The sequence below is a fragment of the Mytilus edulis genome, unplaced genomic scaffold, assembly GCF_963676685.1.
Source record: "Mytilus edulis unplaced genomic scaffold, xbMytEdul2.2 SCAFFOLD_128, whole genome shotgun sequence".
Lineage (NCBI taxonomy): Eukaryota > Metazoa > Mollusca > Bivalvia > Mytilida > Mytilidae > Mytilus > Mytilus edulis.
In genome coordinates this window covers 8922-27959 of record NW_027267385.1, presented here as the reverse complement: position 1 = coordinate 27959, position 19038 = coordinate 8922, and the positions used below count along the sequence as shown (strand labels likewise).

Sequence of the window (19038 nt, the reverse complement as noted above, 5' to 3'; positions counted from 1 at the left end):
TCTACGGCATAAATGTGCCATGTGTAGATACTTATTGGGTAGAATTTAAGGATGTTTGCAAAAAGTTCATTTTCGCAAACACCTTCTCTCAGAAAACATTTACATTATTCTGTATATTCAATGTTTGTGCAAGTCGAGTTACTCTGGTTTCTCTTCAAACCACGAATATATCTTTCGCCTTTTACTAAAGATATCCGTGGAGAGGAACAATTAATGAGTCTATAGACAATTTCTCTACACCCACTTTACGTGGGTAACATAAACAACATTAAATATGCAGCTTGGTCCCCCCTTTTCCTCGCTATTAATTTTTTTTTTATCTCTCTCCATCAAATGTAGCATTACCTAGAAAAAAAAACCACATGTAAAAACATATCAAAAACACTGACTATTATAGACTTATTTCTAGTTCGTGCTTAGAGGGGAAGTAAAGAAATTAGAAAGAAGCAGTTGCAGAAGTTTGTCATGCCCAATATAAAGAGAGTGATTTACGGAGATTTCTTTGCGTGCGCCATGCGCCATGACGCTACTCTTCTCTGTATCGTTTCAGTTTGAGTTTATTCACGGCAAAGTAGCGATTAGTTTAAGAGCATGTTTTTCCATCCAATAAATTGTTTTCTATAGCTTAGCGTGTTTTGACAAAGTGAAATACATGGTTTCATTACGCATACGTTGTATATTCGTTCTTATACTGTGTGTATGTGCATTGCCGTGGCTCCATTCGGTTGTAATATGATCACGTTGTTACACAACAAAAATATGAAAAATCTATCAAATTCATAAATTGCCAACATGGTTCTACGGCATAAATGTGCCATGTGTAGATACTTATTGGGTAGAATTTAAGGATGTTTGCAAAAAGTTCATTTTCGCAAACACCTTCTCTCAGAAAACATTTACATTATTCTGTATATTCAATGTTTGTGCAAGTCGAGTTACTCTGGTTTCTCTTCAAACCACGAATATATCTTTCGCCTTTTACTAAAGATATCCGTGGAGAGGAACAATTAATGAGTCTATAGACAATTTCTCTACACCCACTTTACGTGGGTAACATAAACAACATTAAATATGCAGCTTGGTCCCCCCTTTTCCTCGCTATTAATTTTTTTTTTATCTCTCTCCATCAAATGTAGCATTACCTAGAAAAAAAAACCACATGTAAAAACATATCAAAAACACTGACTATTATAGACTTATTTCTAGTTCGTGCTTAGAGGGGAAGTAAAGAAATTAGAAAGAAGCAGTTGCAGAAGTTTGTCATGCCCAATATAAAGAGAGTGATTTACGGAGATTTCTTTGCGTGCGCCATGCGCCATGACGCTACTCTTCTCTGTATCGTTTCAGTTTGAGTTTATTCACGGCAAAGTAGCGATTAGTTTAAGAGCATGTTTTTCCATCCAATAAATTGTTTTCTATAGCTTAGCGTGTTTTGACAAAGTGAAATACATGGTTTCATTACGCATACGTTGTATATTCGTTCTTATACTGTGTGTATGTGCATTGCCGTGGCTCCATTCGGTTGTAATATGATCACGTTGTTACACAACAAAAATATGAAAAATCTATCAAATTCATAAATTGCCAACATGGTTCTACGGCATAAATGTGCCATGTGTAGATACTTATTGGGTAGAATTTAAGGATGTTTGCAAAAAGTTCATTTTCGCAAACACCTTCTCTCAGAAAACATTTACATTATTCTGTATATTCAATGTTTGTGCAAGTCGAGTTACTCTGGTTTCTCTTCAAACCACGAATATATCTTTCGCCTTTTACTAAAGATATCCGTGGAGAGGAACAATTAATGAGTCTATAGACAATTTCTCTACACCCACTTTACGTGGGTAACATAAACAACATTAAATATGCAGCTTGGTCCCCCCTTTTCCTCGCTATTAATTTTTTTTTTATCTCTCTCCATCAAATGTAGCATTACCTAGAAAAAAAAACCACATGTAAAAACATATCAAAAACACTGACTATTATAGACTTATTTCTAGTTCGTGCTTAGAGGGGAAGTAAAGAAATTAGAAAGAAGCAGTTGCAGAAGTTTGTCATGCCCAATATAAAGAGAGTGATTTACGGAGATTTCTTTGCGTGCGCCATGCGCCATGACGCTACTCTTCTCTGTATCGTTTCAGTTTGAGTTTATTCACGGCAAAGTAGCGATTAGTTTAAGAGCATGTTTTTCCATCCAATAAATTGTTTTCTATAGCTTAGCGTGTTTTGACAAAGTGAAATACATGGTTTCATTACGCATACGTTGTATATTCGTTCTTATACTGTGTGTATGTGCATTGCCGTGGCTCCATTCGGTTGTAATATGATCACGTTGTTACACAACAAAAATATGAAAAATCTATCAAATTCATAAATTGCCAACATGGTTCTACGGCATAAATGTGCCATGTGTAGATACTTATTGGGTAGAATTTAAGGATGTTTGCAAAAAGTTCATTTTCGCAAACACCTTCTCTCAGAAAACATTTACATTATTCTGTATATTCAATGTTTGTGCAAGTCGAGTTACTCTGGTTTCTCTTCAAACCACGAATATATCTTTCGCCTTTTACTAAAGATATCCGTGGAGAGGAACAATTAATGAGTCTATAGACAATTTCTCTACACCCACTTTACGTGGGTAACATAAACAACATTAAATATGCAGCTTGGTCCCCCCTTTTCCTCGCTATTAATTTTTTTTTTTATCTCTCTCCATCAAATGTAGCATTACCTAGAAAAAAAAACCACATGTAAAAACATATCAAAAACACTGACTATTATAGACTTATTTCTAGTTCGTGCTTAGAGGGGAAGTAAAGAAATTAGAAAGAAGCAGTTGCAGAAGTTTGTCATGCCCAATATAAAGAGAGTGATTTACGGAGATTTCTTTGCGTGCGCCATGCGCCATGACGCTACTCTTCTCTGTATCGTTTCAGTTTGAGTTTATTCACGGCAAAGTAGCGATTAGTTTAAGAGCATGTTTTTCCATCCAATAAATTGTTTTCTATAGCTTAGCGTGTTTTGACAAAGTGAAATACATGGTTTCATTACGCATACGTTGTATATTCGTTCTTATACTGTGTGTATGTGCATTGCCGTGGCTCCATTCGGTTGTAATATGATCACGTTGTTACACAACAAAAATATGAAAAATCTATCAAATTCATAAATTGCCAACATGGTTCTACGGCATAAATGTGCCATGTGTAGATACTTATTGGGTAGAATTTAAGGATGTTTGCAAAAAGTTCATTTTCGCAAACACCTTCTCTCAGAAAACATTTACATTATTCTGTATATTCAATGTTTGTGCAAGTCGAGTTACTCTGGTTTCTCTTCAAACCACGAATATATCTTTCGCCTTTTACTAAAGATATCCGTGGAGAGGAACAATTAATGAGTCTATAGACAATTTCTCTACACCCACTTTACGTGGGTAACATAAACAACATTAAATATGCAGCTTGGTCCCCCCTTTTCCTCGCTATTAATTTTTTTTTTATCTCTCTCCATCAAATGTAGCATTACCTAGAAAAAAAAACCACATGTAAAAACATATCAAAAACACTGACTATTATAGACTTATTTCTAGTTCGTGCTTAGAGGGGAAGTAAAGAAATTAGAAAGAAGCAGTTGCAGAAGTTTGTCATGCCCAATATAAAGAGAGTGATTTACGGAGATTTCTTTGCGTGCGCCATGCGCCATGACGCTACTCTTCTCTGTATCGTTTCAGTTTGAGTTTATTCACGGCAAAGTAGCGATTAGTTTAAGAGCATGTTTTTCCATCCAATAAATTGTTTTCTATAGCTTAGCGTGTTTTGACAAAGTGAAATACATGGTTTCATTACGCATACGTTGTATATTCGTTCTTATACTGTGTGTATGTGCATTGCCGTGGCTCCATTCGGTTGTAATATGATCACGTTGTTACACAACAAAAATATGAAAAATCTATCAAATTCATAAATTGCCAACATGGTTCTACGGCATAAATGTGCCATGTGTAGATACTTATTGGGTAGAATTTAAGGATGTTTGCAAAAAGTTCATTTTCGCAAACACCTTCTCTCAGAAAACATTTACATTATTCTGTATATTCAATGTTTGTGCAAGTCGAGTTACTCTGGTTTCTCTTCAAACCACGAATATATCTTTCGCCTTTTACTAAAGATATCCGTGGAGAGGAACAATTAATGAGTCTATAGACAATTTCTCTACACCCACTTTACGTGGGTAACATAAACAACATTAAATATGCAGCTTGGTCCCCCCTTTTCCTCGCTGTTAATTTTTTTTTTATCTCTCTCCATCAAATGTAGCATTACCTAGAAAAAAAAACCACATGTAAAAACATATCAAAAACACTGACTATTATAGACTTATTTCTAGTTCGTGCTTAGAGGGGAAGTAAAGAAATTAGAAAGAAGCAGTTGCAGAAGTTTGTCATGCCCAATATAAAGAGAGTGATTTACGGAGATTTCTTTGCGTGCGCCATGCGCCATGACGCTACTCTTCTCTGTATCGTTTCAGTTTGAGTTTATTCACGGCAAAGTAGCGATTAGTTTAAGAGCATGTTTTTCCATCCAATAAATTGTTTTCTATAGCTTAGCGTGTTTTGACAAAGTGAAATACATGGTTTCATTACGCATACGTTGTATATTCGTTCTTATACTGTGTGTATGTGCATTGCCGTGGCTCCATTCGGTTGTAATATGATCACGTTGTTACACAACAAAAATATGAAAAATCTATCAAATTCATAAATTGCCAACATGGTTCTACGGCATAAATGTGCCATGTGTAGATACTTATTGGGTAGAATTTAAGGATGTTTGCAAAAAGTTCATTTTCGCAAACACCTTCTCTCAGAAAACATTTACATTATTCTGTATATTCAATGTTTGTGCAAGTCGAGTTACTCTGGTTTCTCTTCAAACCACGAATATATCTTTCGCCTTTTACTAAAGATATCCGTGGAGAGGAACAATTAATGAGTCTATAGACAATTTCTCTACACCCACTTTACGTGGGTAACATAAACAACATTAAATATGCAGCTTGGTCCCCCCTTTTCCTCGCTATTAATTTTTTTTTTATCTCTCTCCATCAAATGTAGCATTACCTAGAAAAAAAAACCACATGTAAAAACATATCAAAAACACTGACTATTATAGACTTATTTCTAGTTCGTGCTTAGAGGGGAAGTAAAGAAATTAGAAAGAAGCAGTTGCAGAAGTTTGTCATGCCCAATATAAAGAGAGTGATTTACGGAGATTTCTTTGCGTGCGCCATGCGCCATGACGCTACTCTTCTCTGTATCGTTTCAGTTTGAGTTTATTCACGGCAAAGTAGCGATTAGTTTAAGAGCATGTTTTTCCATCCAATAAATTGTTTTCTATAGCTTAGCGTGTTTTGACAAAGTGAAATACATGGTTTCATTACGCATACGTTGTATATTCGTTCTTATACTGTGTGTATGTGCATTGCCGTGGCTCCATTCGGTTGTAATATGATCACGTTGTTACACAACAAAAATATGAAAAATCTATCAAATTCATAAATTGCCAACATGGTTCTACGGCATAAATGTGCCCTGTGTAGATACTTATTGGGTAGAATTTAAGGATGTTTGCAAAAAGTTCATTTTCGCAAACACCTTCTCTCAGAAAACATTTACATTATTCTGTATATTCAATGTTTGTGCAAGTCGAGTTACTCTGGTTTCTCTTCAAACCACGAATATATCTTTCGCCTTTTACTAAAGATATCCGTGGAGAGGAACAATTAATGAGTCTATAGACAATTTCTCTACACCCACTTTACGTGGGTAACATAAACAACATTAAATATGCAGCTTGGTCCCCCCTTTTCCTCGCTATTAATTTTTTTTTATCTCTCTCCATCAAATGTAGCATTACCTAGAAAAAAAACCACATGTAAAAAAATATCAAAAACACTGACTATTATAGACTTATTTCTAGTTCGTGCTTAGAGGGGAAGTAAAGAAATTAGAAAGAAGCAGTTGCAGAAGTTTGTCATGCCCAATATAAAGAGAGTGATTTACGGAGATTTCTTTGCGTGCGCCATGCGCCATGACGCTACTCTTCTCTGTATCGTTTCAGTTTGAGTTTATTCACGGCAAAGTAGCGATTAGTTTAAGAGCATGTTTTTCCATCCAATAAATTGTTTTCTATAGCTTAGCGTGTTTTGACAAAGTGAAATACATGGTTTCATTACGCATACGTTGTATATTCGTTCTTATACTGTGTGTATGTGCATTGCCGTGGCTCCATTCGGTTGTAATATGATCACGTTGTTACACAACAAAAATATGAAAAATCTATCAAATTCATAAATTGCCAACATGGTTCTACGGCATAAATGTGCCATGTGTAGATACTTATTGGGTAGAATTTAAGGATGTTTGCAAAAAGTTCATTTTCGCAAACACCTTCTCTCAGAAAACATTTACATTATTCTGTATATTCAATGTTTGTGCAAGTCGAGTTACTCTGGTTTCTCTTCAAACCACGAATATATCTTTCGCCTTTTACTAAAGATATCCGTGGAGAGGAACAATTAATGAGTCTATAGACAATTTCTCTACACCCACTTTACGTGGGTAACATAAACAACATTAAATATGCAGCTTGGTCCCCCCTTTTCCTCGCTATTAATTTTTTTTTTATCTCTCACCATCAAATGTAGCATTACCTAGAAAAAAAACCACATGTAAAAAAATATCAAAAACACTGACTATTATAGACTTATTTCTAGTTCGTGCTTAGAGGGGAAGTAAAGAAATTAGAAAGAAGCAGTTGCAGAAGTTTGTCATGCCCAATATAAAGAGAGTGATTTACGGAGATTTCTTTGCGTGCGCCATGCGCCATGACGCTACTCTTCTCTGTATCGTTTCAGTTTGAGTTTATTCACGGCAAAGTAGCGATTAGTTTAAGAGCATGTTTTTCCATCCAATAAATTGTTTTCTATAGCTTAGCGTGTTTTGACAAAGTGAAATACATGGTTTCATTACGCATACGTTGTATATTCGTTCTTATACTGTGTGTATGTGCATTGCCGTGGCTCCATTCGGTTGTAATATGATCACGTTGTTACACAACAAAAATATGAAAAATCTATCAAATTCATAAATTGCCAACATGGTTCTACGGCATAAATGTGCCATGTGTAGATACTTATTGGGTAGAATTTAAGGATGTTTGCAAAAAGTTCATTTTCGCAAACACCTTCTCTCAGAAAACATTTACATTATTCTGTATATTCAATGTTTGTGCAAGTCGAGTTACTCTGGTTTCTCTTCAAACCACGAATATATCTTTCGCCTTTTACTAAAGATATCCGTGGAGAGGAACAATTAATGAGTCTATAGACAATTTCTCTACACCCACTTTACGTGGGTAACATAAACAACATTAAATATGCAGCTTGGTCCCCCCTTTTCCTCGCTATTAATTTTTTTTTTTATCTCTCTCCATCAAATGTAGCATTACCTAGAAAAAAAACCACATGTAAAAAAATATCAAAAACACTGACTATTATAGACTTATTTCTAGTTCGTGCTTAGAGGGGAAGTAAAGAAATTAGAAAGAAGCAGTTGCAGAAGTTTGTCATGCCCAATATAAAGAGAGTGATTTACGGAGATTTCTTTGCGTGCGCCATGCGCCATGACGCTACTCTTCTCTGTATCGTTTCAGTTTGAGTTTATTCACGGCAAAGTAGCGATTAGTTTAAGAGCATGTTTTTCCATCCAATAAATTGTTTTCTATAGCTTAGCGTGTTTTGACAAAGTGAAATACATGGTTTCATTACGCATACGTTGTATATTCGTTCTTATACTGTGTGTATGTGCATTGCCGTGGCTCCATTCGGTTGTAATATGATCACGTTGTTACACAACAAAAATATGAAAAATCTATCAAATTCATAAATTGCCAACATGGTTCTACGGCATAAATGTGCCATGTGTAGATACTTATTGGGTAGAATTTAAGGATGTTTGCAAAAAGTTCATTTTCGCAAACACCTTCTCTCAGAAAACATTTACATTATTCTGTATATTCAATGTTTGTGCAAGTCGAGTTACTCTGGTTTCTATTCAAACCACGAATATATCTTTCGCGACTCTGGTTTCTCTTCAATAATAAAGATAAAAAAAAACCGAATATATCTTTCGCCTTTTACTAAAGATATCCGTGGAGAGGAACAATTAATGAGTCTATAGACAATTTCTCTACACCCACTTTACGTGGGTAACATAAACAACATTAAATATGCAGCTTGGTCCCCCCTTTTCCTCGCTATTAATTTTTTTTTTATCTCTCTCCATCAAATGTAGCATTACCTAGAAAAAAAACCACATGTAAAAAAATATCAAAAACACTGACTATTATAGACTTATTTCTAGTTCGTGCTTAGAGGGGAAGTAAAGAAATTAGAAAGAAGCAGTTGCAGAAGTTTGTCATGCCCAATATAAAGAGAGTGATTTACGGAGATTTCTTTGCGTGCGCCATGCGCCATGACGCTACTCTTCTCTGTATCGTTTCAGTTTGAGTTTATTCACGGCAAAGTAGCGATTAGTTTAAGAGCATGTTTTTCCATCCAATAAATTGTTTTCTATAGCTTAGCGTGTTTTGACAAAGTGAAATACATGGTTTCATTACGCATACGTTGTATATTCGTTCTTATACTGTGTGTATGTGCATTGCCGTGGCTCCATTCGGTTGTAATATGATCACGTTGTTACACAACAAAAATATGAAAAATCTATCAAATTCATAAATTGCCAACATGGTTCTACGGCATAAATGTGCCATGTGTAGATACTTATTGGGTAGAATTTAAGGATGTTTGCAAAAAGTTCATTTTCGCAAACACCTTCTCTCAGAAAACATTTACATTATTCTGTATATTCAATGTTTGTGCAAGTCGAGTTACTCTGGTTTCTCTTCAAACCACGAATATATCTTTCGCCTTTTACTAAAGATATCCGTGGAGAGGAACAATTAATGAGTCTATAGACAATTTCTCTACACCCACTTTACGTGGGTAACATAAACAACATTAAATATGCAGCTTGGTCCCCCCTTTTCCTCGCTATTAATTTTTTTTTTATCTCTCTCCATCAAATGTAGCATTACCTAGAAAAAAAACCACATGTAAAAAAATATCAAAAACACTGACTATTATAGACTTATTTCTAGTTCGTGCTTAGAGGGGAAGTAAAGAAATTAGAAAGAAGCAGTTGCAGAAGTTTGTCATGCCCAATATAAAGAGAGTGATTTACGGAGATTTCTTTGCGTGCGCCATGCGCCATGACGCTACTCTTCTCTGTATCGTTTCAGTTTGAGTTTATTCACGGCAAAGTAGCGATTAGTTTAAGAGCATGTTTTTCCATCCAATAAATTGTTTTCTATAGCTTAGCGTGTTTTGACAAAGTGAAATACATGGTTTCATTACGCATACGTTGTATATTCGTTCTTATACTGTGTGTATGTGCATTGCCGTGGCTCCATTCGGTTGTAATATGATCACGTTGTTACACAACAAAAATATGAAAAATCTATCAAATTCATAAATTGCCAACATGGTTCTACGGCATAAATGTGCCATGTGTAGATACTTATTGGGTAGAATTTAAGGATGTTTGCAAAAAGTTCATTTTCGCAAACACCTTCTCTCAGAAAACATTTACATTATTCTGTATATTCAATGTTTGTGCAAGTCGAGTTACTCTGGTTTCTCTTCAAACCACGAATATATCTTTCGCCTTTTACTAAAGATATCCGTGGAGAGGAACAATTAATGAGTCTATAGACAATTTCTCTACACCCACTTTACGTGGGTAACATAAACAACATTAAATATGCAGCTTGGTCCCCCCTTTTCCTCGCTATTAATTTTTTTTTTTATCTCTCTCCATCAAATGTAGCATTACCTAGAAAAAAAACCACATGTAAAAAAATATCAAAAACACTGACTATTATAGACTTATTTCTAGTTCGTGCTTAGAGGGGAAGTAAAGAAATTAGAAAGAAGCAGTTGCAGAAGTTTGGCATGCCCAATATAAAGAGAGTGATTTACGGAGATTTCTTTGCGTGCGCCATGCGCCATGACGCTACTCTTCTCTGTATCGTTTCAGTTTGAGTTTATTCACGGCAAAGTAGCGATTAGTTTAAGAGCATGTTTTTCCATCCAATAAATTGTTTTCTATAGCTTAGCGTGTTTTGACAAAGTGAAATACATGGTTTCATTACGCATACGTTGTATATTCGTTCTTATACTGTGTGTATGTGCATTGCCGTGGCTCCATTCGGTTGTAATATGATCACGTTGTTACACAACAAAAATATGAAAAATCTATCAAATTCATAAATTGCCAACATGGTTCTACGGCATAAATGTGCCATGTGTAGATACTTATTGGGTAGAATTTAAGGATGTTTGCAAAAAGTTCATTTTCGCAAACACCTTCTCTTAGAAAACATTTACATTATTCTGTATATTCAATGTTTGTACAAGTCGAGTTACTCTGGTTTCTCTTCAAACCACGAATATATCTTTCGCCTTTTACTAAAGATATCCGTGGAGAGGAACAATTAATGAGTCTATAGACAATTTCTCTACACCCACTTTACGTGGGTAACATAAACAACATTAAATATGCAGCTTGGTCCCCCCTTTTCCTCGCTATTAATTTTTTTTTTATCTCTCTCCATCAAATGTAGCATTACCTAGAAAAAAAACCACATGTAAAAAAATATCAAAAACACTGACTATTATAGACTTATTTCTAGTTCGTGCTTAGAGGGGAAGTAAAGAAATTAGAAAGAAGCAGTTGCAGAAGTTTGTCATGCCCAATATAAAGAGAGTGATTTACGGAGATTTCTTTGCGTGCGCCATGCGCCATGACGCTACTCTTCTCTGTATCGTTTCAGTTTGAGTTTATTCACGGCAAAGTAGCGATTAGTTTAAGAGCATGTTTTTCCATCCAATAAATTGTTTTCTATAGCTTAGCGTGTTTTGACAAAGTGAAATACATGGTTTCAATACGCATACGTTGTATATTCGTTCTTATACTGTGTGTATGTAAGGGATATAAGCCGATAACAGTCTATTCTGTAAAATATTGGACAGGTCTGAGGCTGCAGGCCGAAGACCTGTTCAATATTTTACAGAATGGACTGTTAGAGGCTTATATCTTACTTAAAACATTGTTGAACACGTCGAAAAAGGTAAAACAAAAGAAAAAGCAAGCAAGGATTATTTTGATCAAGTATGAAAATTGTTTGAAGAATAAACTTTAATTTCTTTACATTGAAAAATATTCTGTAAGGGATATAAGCCGATAACAGTCCATTCTGTAAAATATTGAACAGGTCTGAGGCCGCAGGCCGAAGACCTGTTCAATATTTTACAGAATGGACTGTGAGAGGCTTATATCTTACTTAAAACATTGTTTAACACGTCAAACAGGTAAAACAAAAGGAAAAGCAAGCAAAGATTTCTTTTCATTAAGTATGAAAATTGTTTTGTGAATAAACTTCTTTACATTAAAATATATCCTACATGTTGGCCCCTATAAACAGTAACTCAACTTAAAAAAATAGACATAAAGAAAGTACAGCTAAAGGTAAACAACATGTATTGCTACATGAAGAATAAGACACAGAGTATACGTATCATGATTTTTGCGTGCGCAAAGACAGCTCATAGTTTCCGCTCATAGTTTCCGTGAATACATTTACATGGCCTGCGTTTTGCGTTTCAAAATGGATAGTGATGAAATTATATTCTTAATTCAAAAACGAAGAAAGAGATGTCGTTATTAGTTATTGTGTTGTTTCAAGCTTTGGATTAATATCGAATGTGTATTCAGAATCTATTCAGATACATTATTTCAGTGTGGATTACAAAGAGGATATAGTAAAAAGCAGCTAATAATGGCAAGTTTTATATATATTATATTTCAAAATGTAGTCCTCTCCTATAAGTTTCTTGTTTCTTCTCGGGTTTTATTCCTTACAGGGTTAATGAGGGAAAAAAAGAATAGAATATGAAGACAGGTTCTTGTTAATCCATATCGAGTGCACCGCATTCGATTTTATTTCAAATACATAATAAGTATGAACAAACGAAGAGCTAACAACATGCAATCAGTTATATTCTTTTGATGGAATTTTTAAGAGACTGTTATTAATTACCCAAACGGTACCACCTGAATACCACCCCCTCGTTTTTCTGTTGTTTTTTTTCTGCAAGGTCGTTTCGCTCTTTTTTTCGTTTATTTGTGTATTGAGTCCCTTGTGTTTTTAAATGTTACCGAAACGTAGTTTTGTCTCGATTTTTTTTTGAAAAAAACCTTTAATAAAATGGTCACTGCGAACAACGTGCGAATCGGACACACGATTGTTTAGTTGACAGATAAAATGCGGTAATGTCATCCTTTATTCTGCTTCCCATATTCATCGTCATTCATAAGCGAAGTGTTGCATTATATTCATATTTAAACAATCAACAGTCTCCGGGACAAGTTTGCAATTCCGCTGAGTGCAAAAGTTGTCACCTTAATTTTTGGAGTTAAGTCAAAACAAAGTTGATAACTTGGTTGGTATTGGTTCCCTGATATTTGTCCTAAAATTTTTTGGATCTAGCACCACTGTTGAAAAAGTTATGCCCCTTTTTTCAACAATTTCCTCAGAGGAAAAGTACTTTTCCTCAAGGGAAATCAAATTTCCCTGAAGGAAAAAGATTTTTCCTCAAGGGAAATTGTTTTTTCCTCAAGGGAAAAAGATTTCCCTTAGGGAATTTGCTTAGGTTTTATTTCCTTAGAGGAAATTCTTTTTCCTTTGAGGAAATTTGCAGCTTCAAATTTTCCATGGAGGAAATACTTTTTCCTGTGAGGAAATTTGTAGCTTCAAATTTTCCTTGGAGGAAATACTTTTTCCTGTGAGGAAATTTTTGACAAACACTTTTCCTTGGAGGAAAATTCAAGACAACAAATTTCCTCTAAGGAAATCATTGATCTTCAAATTTCCTCTATGGAAATTTCTGAACATCAAATTTCCCTTAAGGAAATGTTTTTCCTCTATGGAAATTTCATAACAGTACAAACAGTATTAATATATTTTCTCCTAGACTGAATTATTGATACAAAAGATAATTAAAACTTTAATACTGTAATACAAATTTTCATGGTGAGTATTAAACATACAAAAACAAAAGGCTGACTGTTTAGCATGTTTAAGACAATACAATAATAAGCAAAATGCTATGAATATCATACCATTTGTGATGTTATTAATATTGTGCTCATATTTGCATATTAAATAAAATAAACACTTTTCATGTCAAATTAACTTGTCTTCTGTTTCAGCTGCTGTGTATTCGACCCCCTACATAACAGTTCAGTGCATAAATAATTCAATCCACAAGACATCTTCCTTCAATTGGTTGAATAAATTTTGGCAACGTATGTTCTTCAAACATCTTCTTTGTATATTTGATATGATGGAGCCATGTACATGAATTGATAAAGCAGGTGTTTATTTCTACAACAAACATGACAAAGATACTATTTTTTTTCTTAATTTCTCCATAATCCATCAGTTAATATGAATGTAGGTTGTTACATTTTACACAATTGTGTTCTTTGATAGTACTCCATTTTGTTTATAGCAATTTTGTAGGATTTTTTCTATTTCTTTTTCCAGAAAAACACACAGTTGAGTTCATATCACATTAATAATCCAATTAGCACATTATGTAGAAAAGTATTAACAATTAAGTTTCCTCTTCAGTATAGACCTGCAGGACCTGTTGATGATCATAAAAACCAAGATTTCTGACCTATAAATACACAAAATTAAAAAAAAATGTTATAAATGGAGAAAAAAACAGCAATATAAATAAGCTTATTTTATCATGTTTTAATGAACATTTTGAGAAACTTTCATTTGATATTCTTACTTGTCATGCTTATGAGTTCTCTTATTTCAGTGCTTTGTGTCCAAGATTTAATATTCGTTGTTTAGTGCCTTGCAGTGATATTTAAAGTTGAGCCACTTGCAATAGTTGTTATAGAATGTTCATATGTTGTGTTAATATTTGAACCACTGTCCTATATTATGGTCAGGTTGAGTGCTCACAGACATGAGGCCTAAATTAATATATTGTTTGTTTCCCTAATCCCTATTCTGACAAGCCAGGTGTGGGTAGGTAGGTAGGTAAATAATTTTATTTTTCCCAAAAGCCTGAATATTATCGAATGATCCGGCAAGCCCGAAAATCAGAAATGAATAAAATAATATTTGGCTTAGTTTTGACAATAAAATTTTATGAGTAGGGCCATTTTTGCAGGGTCGGTCAGGATTGGAGAAACAAACAATATTTTATATTGGCATGATTTTTTTATATTAATTGTTATTGACTTTGAACATGTTGAACTAAATTGGATTGTTTAAATCTTTATATGTTGAGATCTTTAATGGATGACCTATAAAGGAAGTGTTTTCTCATTATTGAAGGCAGGCCCATGATTGGCCTTTAATTTCTTGCATCCGCTTCATTGAACTCTGGTGGATAAGTCACTCATTTACCATACCACATTTTCTTATTTTTATATGAGTCATCATTCAAAGGCAATTTCTTTTATTACTGTAATTCAGAAATTATCGAAACTTTTTAGTAATGCGAATAATGTGACTGGGTGAGTATCGCAAAAATAAGAAATCATATTTTGATAACAGAAACATATATATATATATATATATATATATCATGTAACTATATAGATCTTTATGCAGATTTTTTTTGTAATCACAATAAGTTGTCCCTTCCCTGAAAAATCTGAATTTACAGTATATAGAAGTGGTCTTACCACAGTCAGGGGTACTACTTGTACAAGTGTATTTTATTTACTTGAAGAAGTAAAATAAAATATACACATATAAGTAAATAAATAATGTTTGAATAATCTCCCCTTAATTTTCTAAAAAATTTACTTGTACAAGTAAATTTTTCTTACAATCCCACAAAAATCCTCAAGTTTTGAGATGTAAAATCATGCCTTTAATGATTTTTCCCAAGTTTGCTCAATTTTTTTCATTAAAGTTCAATGTTTCATCTCATTAATTCATCAAAGAAACGGATTGAGCAAAGATCTTGTATATTTGTGCAAGGCAATCAAAAATTGCTCCTTTGGGGCTTGTAAATGAGCAGTGTTGTGAAGATAAGAGACAAATGGGATTTTCATTGTCCATGAAATTACACTTAAATGATTAGTAAAGACATCTGTAAAGGGTACACAATTTAAAATTCTATTAGAGCAAAGAAATCTTAAGAATTCAAGAAAAGAAGAAAGGATGATTTTTTTACTTATACAAGTAAAAAATTCTGAATGCCTAAGGGACATAACTAAGCCAATTTTTTTTTTACCTATACAAGTAAATAAAATTCACTTGTATAAGTATCCTACAAATTTACTTATATGTGTATATTTTTTTTTTACTTCTTCAAGTAAATAAAATACACTTGTACAAGTAGTACCCCTGACTGTACCATTTAGGCCTTGTTGTATTCTGTTTATCTTGTTTTGCGCTCATTTCTATTGTAACTGTTTATATTTTTCATCATTTTTCTATATTTCTTGTCCTATAAAACATAAAAAGGGTAAAAACTATTATAAAACATCAGTTTGTGTTTTTCTTTATATTCAGTTATATTTAAAAAGAATGGAATATTTGTGCTATTTCATTTCACAAACTTTTTGCCAGTCATGACTTTCAAAGACTTTCACCCTGGTCAATAGTTTAAAAAACAAACATTCCCATACTTTTTCTTTGTGTTCGTACTAATTTTTCATTTGACAACAAAGACATGATTCAACTATTCTTCTAAAATTTGTTTCGCTTGACTACGTTAAACTCTGAAATATTGTTAACAGTATAATCTGTATGTGTCTCACTTGTCAAAATTTCAAATTAATATATAAATCAGATAAAAATGCTATGCATGGCTCAGCTTGATACAAACGTACAGGTTGAACCCAGAACAGTTGGGCCAAGTATGGACACAACATTCAAGCTCAATACAACTCTGAATTTTAAATTTGGATTGTGATTCAATAGTTGATGCAGCATAGGTTTCTGACACAGAATGAATGCGGTCCAAGTACTTAAAAATTTTAAATTGACAAATAACCTCTAAAATGGTCCAATATTCAAAATCTCAATACATGGTTAGATGCAGCATATCAACATGATCAAAGAACCCCAATAATTCATTTTTTGGTGAAATCAAATAAAGTTAAATTTTGGACCTTTTAGAACTCAATGTGGACCAATTTGATAATGGGTCAAAATATCAAAAATCTTAATGAATGGTTAGATTCAGCATATCAAAGAGCCCCATATAATCAATTTTTGTTGAAATCAAACAAAGTAAAATTTTGGACCCCGATTTGGATCAACTTGAATTTGGGCCAATAATAAAAAAATCTAAGTAAATATTCAGATTCAGCATATTAATCTGAACACCAAGGATTTAAATATTGTTAAAATCAAAATAAGTTTAATTTTGGACCCTTTGGACCTTAAGGTAGACCAATTTAAACAGGACCAAAAAACTAGGAATCTAAATACACAGTTAGATTTGGCATATCAAAGACCTCCAATAATTCAATTTTCTATAAAATCAAACAAAGTTTAATATTGTCCCCTATTGGCCCCTAATTCATGTAATTCCTACACTCTGAACAAAACTCTGGTCACAAACCTTGTTTTTGAATTTCATAGATTTCTATTACTTGTACTAAAGTTATTAAGCGAAAACTAAATGTCCTGGGACAACGACGACTACATGATAAAATTGAGAATGGAAAAAGGGAATGTGTCAAAGAGACAACAACCTGACCATAGATTTGAGGGTTGGAATCCTTTTCTTTTACCGAGCAATGCATTTGAATGGGAGATATAGTTGGAACCCCTCTTTGCTCTTGGTTGGGACCCCCCTTTTAAAATGGCTGGATCCGCCCCTGAGAAGCATTATTGAAAAATCTATAAACTCAAAATAAGGATAATTTTATTTTTAAAGGGCAGGCACAGATCCAGAGAATGTAGGAAAAAAAGTCACAGGAAAAAAAGTCACGGAAAAAAAGTCACGGAAAAAAAGTCACAGGAAAAAAGGTCACAGGAAAAAAAGTCACAATACCCCTAGGAAAAAAAGTCACAGGAAAAAAAGTCACAGGATAAAAAGTCACAATACCCCTAGGAAAAAAAGTCACAGGAAAAAAAGTCACAAGAAAAAAAGTCACAGGAAAAAAAGTCACAATTTGTTTAAGGAAACTAATTTGTCAGAAATATGTTGGAATGCATGTGAAAAAGTTACTATGTACATGTATGCAATAAATAATTAAACGAGTTTTTGAATGCATTGAAACAAAGTCATAATATATTTGTATTGGATTACTTATTTAAGTTATGTTAGTGGTTAATTTTTAAAAACTATAAAGGAATTATATATATACTTATAAAAATGTATTGGAATAAATAATGTTCTTTTTTTTCAAAATTGACTTTTTGACTAATTGTGTCCTTTTATTTGATATTGAGCGTAAGTTGTATTTCATTGATATGGCTTCATACGAAGACAGGAAATGAAAGATCTACAAAGGGGGGAGGGCACCCGGGGAATGGTGCCACAAGAAGCCACACATCAATATCAACAGTCCCTAGATATATAAATATATATGAATACTAAGCTATTATTAATGGCAATGAGTTGTTTGTTTAACACTAAATTACAGAATACTTATCTTTATAGAAATCAAAAAAACATGTGGTCAAGTTATAAATTTAACTTCTAACTTGTATTCAAATTGAAGAAAATTGTTGCTGTTAAACTCATATCTCTTTCATAAGAGATATAAAATATAAGAGATATAAAACAAAAATAATTACCAAAAATCCTTGAAAACATTTATCAATAGCTATATAGTACACCAGCATGTACATGTTTCCCAATATATTCATATATATGTGCGGCCTTATGACCATTTCCATAAAAAATACAAATTGGGAATGTTTCTCCTGTTAATACATGTATGTGCAGACCATATGACTATTTCATACAAAAATATATATTGTGACTTTTTTTCCTGTGACTTTTTTTCCTGTGACCTTTTTTCCTGTGACTTTTTTTCCGTGACTTTTTTTCCGTGACTTTTTTTCCTGTGACTTTTTTTCCTACATTCTCTGGATCTGTGCCTGCCCTTTAAAAATAAAATTATCCTTATTTTGAGTTTATAGATTTTTCAATAATGCTTCTCAGGGGCGGATCCAGCCATTTTAAAAGGGGGGTCCCAACCAAGAGCAAAGAGGGGTTCCAACTATATCTCCCATTCAAATGCATTGCTCGGTAAAAGAAAAGGATTCCAACCCTCAAATCTATGGTCAGGTTGTTGTCTCTTTGACACATTCCCTTTTTCCATTCTCAATTTTATCATGTAGTCGTCGTTGTCCCAGGACATTTAGTTTTCGCTTAATAACTTTAGTACAAGTAATAGAAATCTATGAAATTCAAAAACAAGGTTTGTGACCAGAGTTTTGTTCAGAGTGTAGGAATTACATGAATTAGGGGCCAATAGGGGACAATATTAAACTTTGTTTGATTTTATAGAAAATTGAATTATTGGAGGTCTTTGATATGCCAAATCTAACTGTGTATTTAGATTCCTAGTTTTTTGGTCCTGTTTAAATTGGTCTACCTTAAGGTCCAAAGGGTCCAAAATTAAACTTATTTTGATTTTAACAATATTTAAATCCTTGGTGTTCAGATTAATATGCTGAATCTGAATATTTACTTAGATTTTTTTATTATTGGCCCAAATTCAAGTTGATCCAAATCGGGGTCCAAAATTTTACTTTGTTTGATTTCAACAAAAATTGATTATATGGGGCTCTTTGATATGCTGAATCTAACCATTCATTAAGATTTTTGATATTTTGACCCATTATC

General features: G+C 33.4%; 1 long non-coding RNA gene, 13 other non-coding genes and 1 pseudogene across 14 annotated transcripts; 14 read left to right on the top strand and 1 right to left on the bottom strand.

The window, feature by feature from the left end:
* The first annotated feature begins 138 nt into the window (after positions 1–138).
* Positions 139–256, top strand: LOC139505338 (U5 spliceosomal RNA). Its single transcript, XR_011659665.1, has one exon. It is a non-coding gene; the product is annotated as a U5 spliceosomal RNA (small nuclear RNA).
* A 679-nt stretch (positions 257–935) lies between these two features.
* Positions 936–1053, top strand: LOC139505337 (U5 spliceosomal RNA). The gene has a single exon (XR_011659664.1). It is a non-coding gene; the product is annotated as a U5 spliceosomal RNA (small nuclear RNA).
* Positions 1054–1732: 679 nt separating this feature from the next.
* Positions 1733–1850, top strand: LOC139505336 (U5 spliceosomal RNA). Its single transcript, XR_011659663.1, has one exon. It is a non-coding gene; the product is annotated as a U5 spliceosomal RNA (small nuclear RNA).
* A 679-nt stretch (positions 1851–2529) lies between these two features.
* Positions 2530–2647, top strand: LOC139505335 (U5 spliceosomal RNA). Its single transcript, XR_011659662.1, has one exon. It is a non-coding gene; the product is annotated as a U5 spliceosomal RNA (small nuclear RNA).
* Positions 2648–3327: 680 nt separating this feature from the next.
* Positions 3328–3445, top strand: LOC139505334 (U5 spliceosomal RNA). The gene has a single exon (XR_011659661.1). It is a non-coding gene; the product is annotated as a U5 spliceosomal RNA (small nuclear RNA).
* Positions 3446–4124: 679 nt separating this feature from the next.
* On the top strand, positions 4125–4242 carry LOC139505333 (U5 spliceosomal RNA). Its single transcript, XR_011659660.1, has one exon. It is a non-coding gene; the product is annotated as a U5 spliceosomal RNA (small nuclear RNA).
* Positions 4243–4921: 679 nt separating this feature from the next.
* On the top strand, positions 4922–5039 carry LOC139505331 (U5 spliceosomal RNA). Its single transcript, XR_011659658.1, has one exon. It is a non-coding gene; the product is annotated as a U5 spliceosomal RNA (small nuclear RNA).
* Positions 5040–5718: 679 nt separating this feature from the next.
* LOC139505320 (U5 spliceosomal RNA) lies at positions 5719–5836 on the top strand. The gene has a single exon (XR_011659648.1). It is a non-coding gene; the product is annotated as a U5 spliceosomal RNA (small nuclear RNA).
* Positions 5837–6513: 677 nt separating this feature from the next.
* LOC139505308 (U5 spliceosomal RNA) lies at positions 6514–6631 on the top strand. Its single transcript, XR_011659637.1, has one exon. It is a non-coding gene; the product is annotated as a U5 spliceosomal RNA (small nuclear RNA).
* Positions 6632–7309: 678 nt separating this feature from the next.
* Positions 7310–7427, top strand: LOC139505297 (U5 spliceosomal RNA). Its single transcript, XR_011659626.1, has one exon. It is a non-coding gene; the product is annotated as a U5 spliceosomal RNA (small nuclear RNA).
* Positions 7428–8145: 718 nt separating this feature from the next.
* LOC139505330 (U5 spliceosomal RNA) lies at positions 8146–8279 on the top strand (annotated as a pseudogene).
* A 678-nt stretch (positions 8280–8957) lies between these two features.
* Positions 8958–9075, top strand: LOC139505375 (U5 spliceosomal RNA). Its single transcript, XR_011659700.1, has one exon. It is a non-coding gene; the product is annotated as a U5 spliceosomal RNA (small nuclear RNA).
* A 678-nt stretch (positions 9076–9753) lies between these two features.
* On the top strand, positions 9754–9871 carry LOC139505363 (U5 spliceosomal RNA). Its single transcript, XR_011659689.1, has one exon. It is a non-coding gene; the product is annotated as a U5 spliceosomal RNA (small nuclear RNA).
* Positions 9872–10550: 679 nt separating this feature from the next.
* Positions 10551–10668, top strand: LOC139505351 (U5 spliceosomal RNA). The gene has a single exon (XR_011659677.1). It is a non-coding gene; the product is annotated as a U5 spliceosomal RNA (small nuclear RNA).
* Positions 10669–13181: 2513 nt separating this feature from the next.
* LOC139505289 (uncharacterized) lies at positions 13182–16673 on the bottom strand. Its single transcript, XR_011659619.1, has 2 exons — positions 15583–16673; positions 13182–13872 (listed from the first exon to the last, which is right to left on the bottom strand). It is a non-coding gene; the product is annotated as an uncharacterized lncRNA (long non-coding RNA).
* Between the last annotated feature and the right edge of the window lie 2365 nt (positions 16674–19038).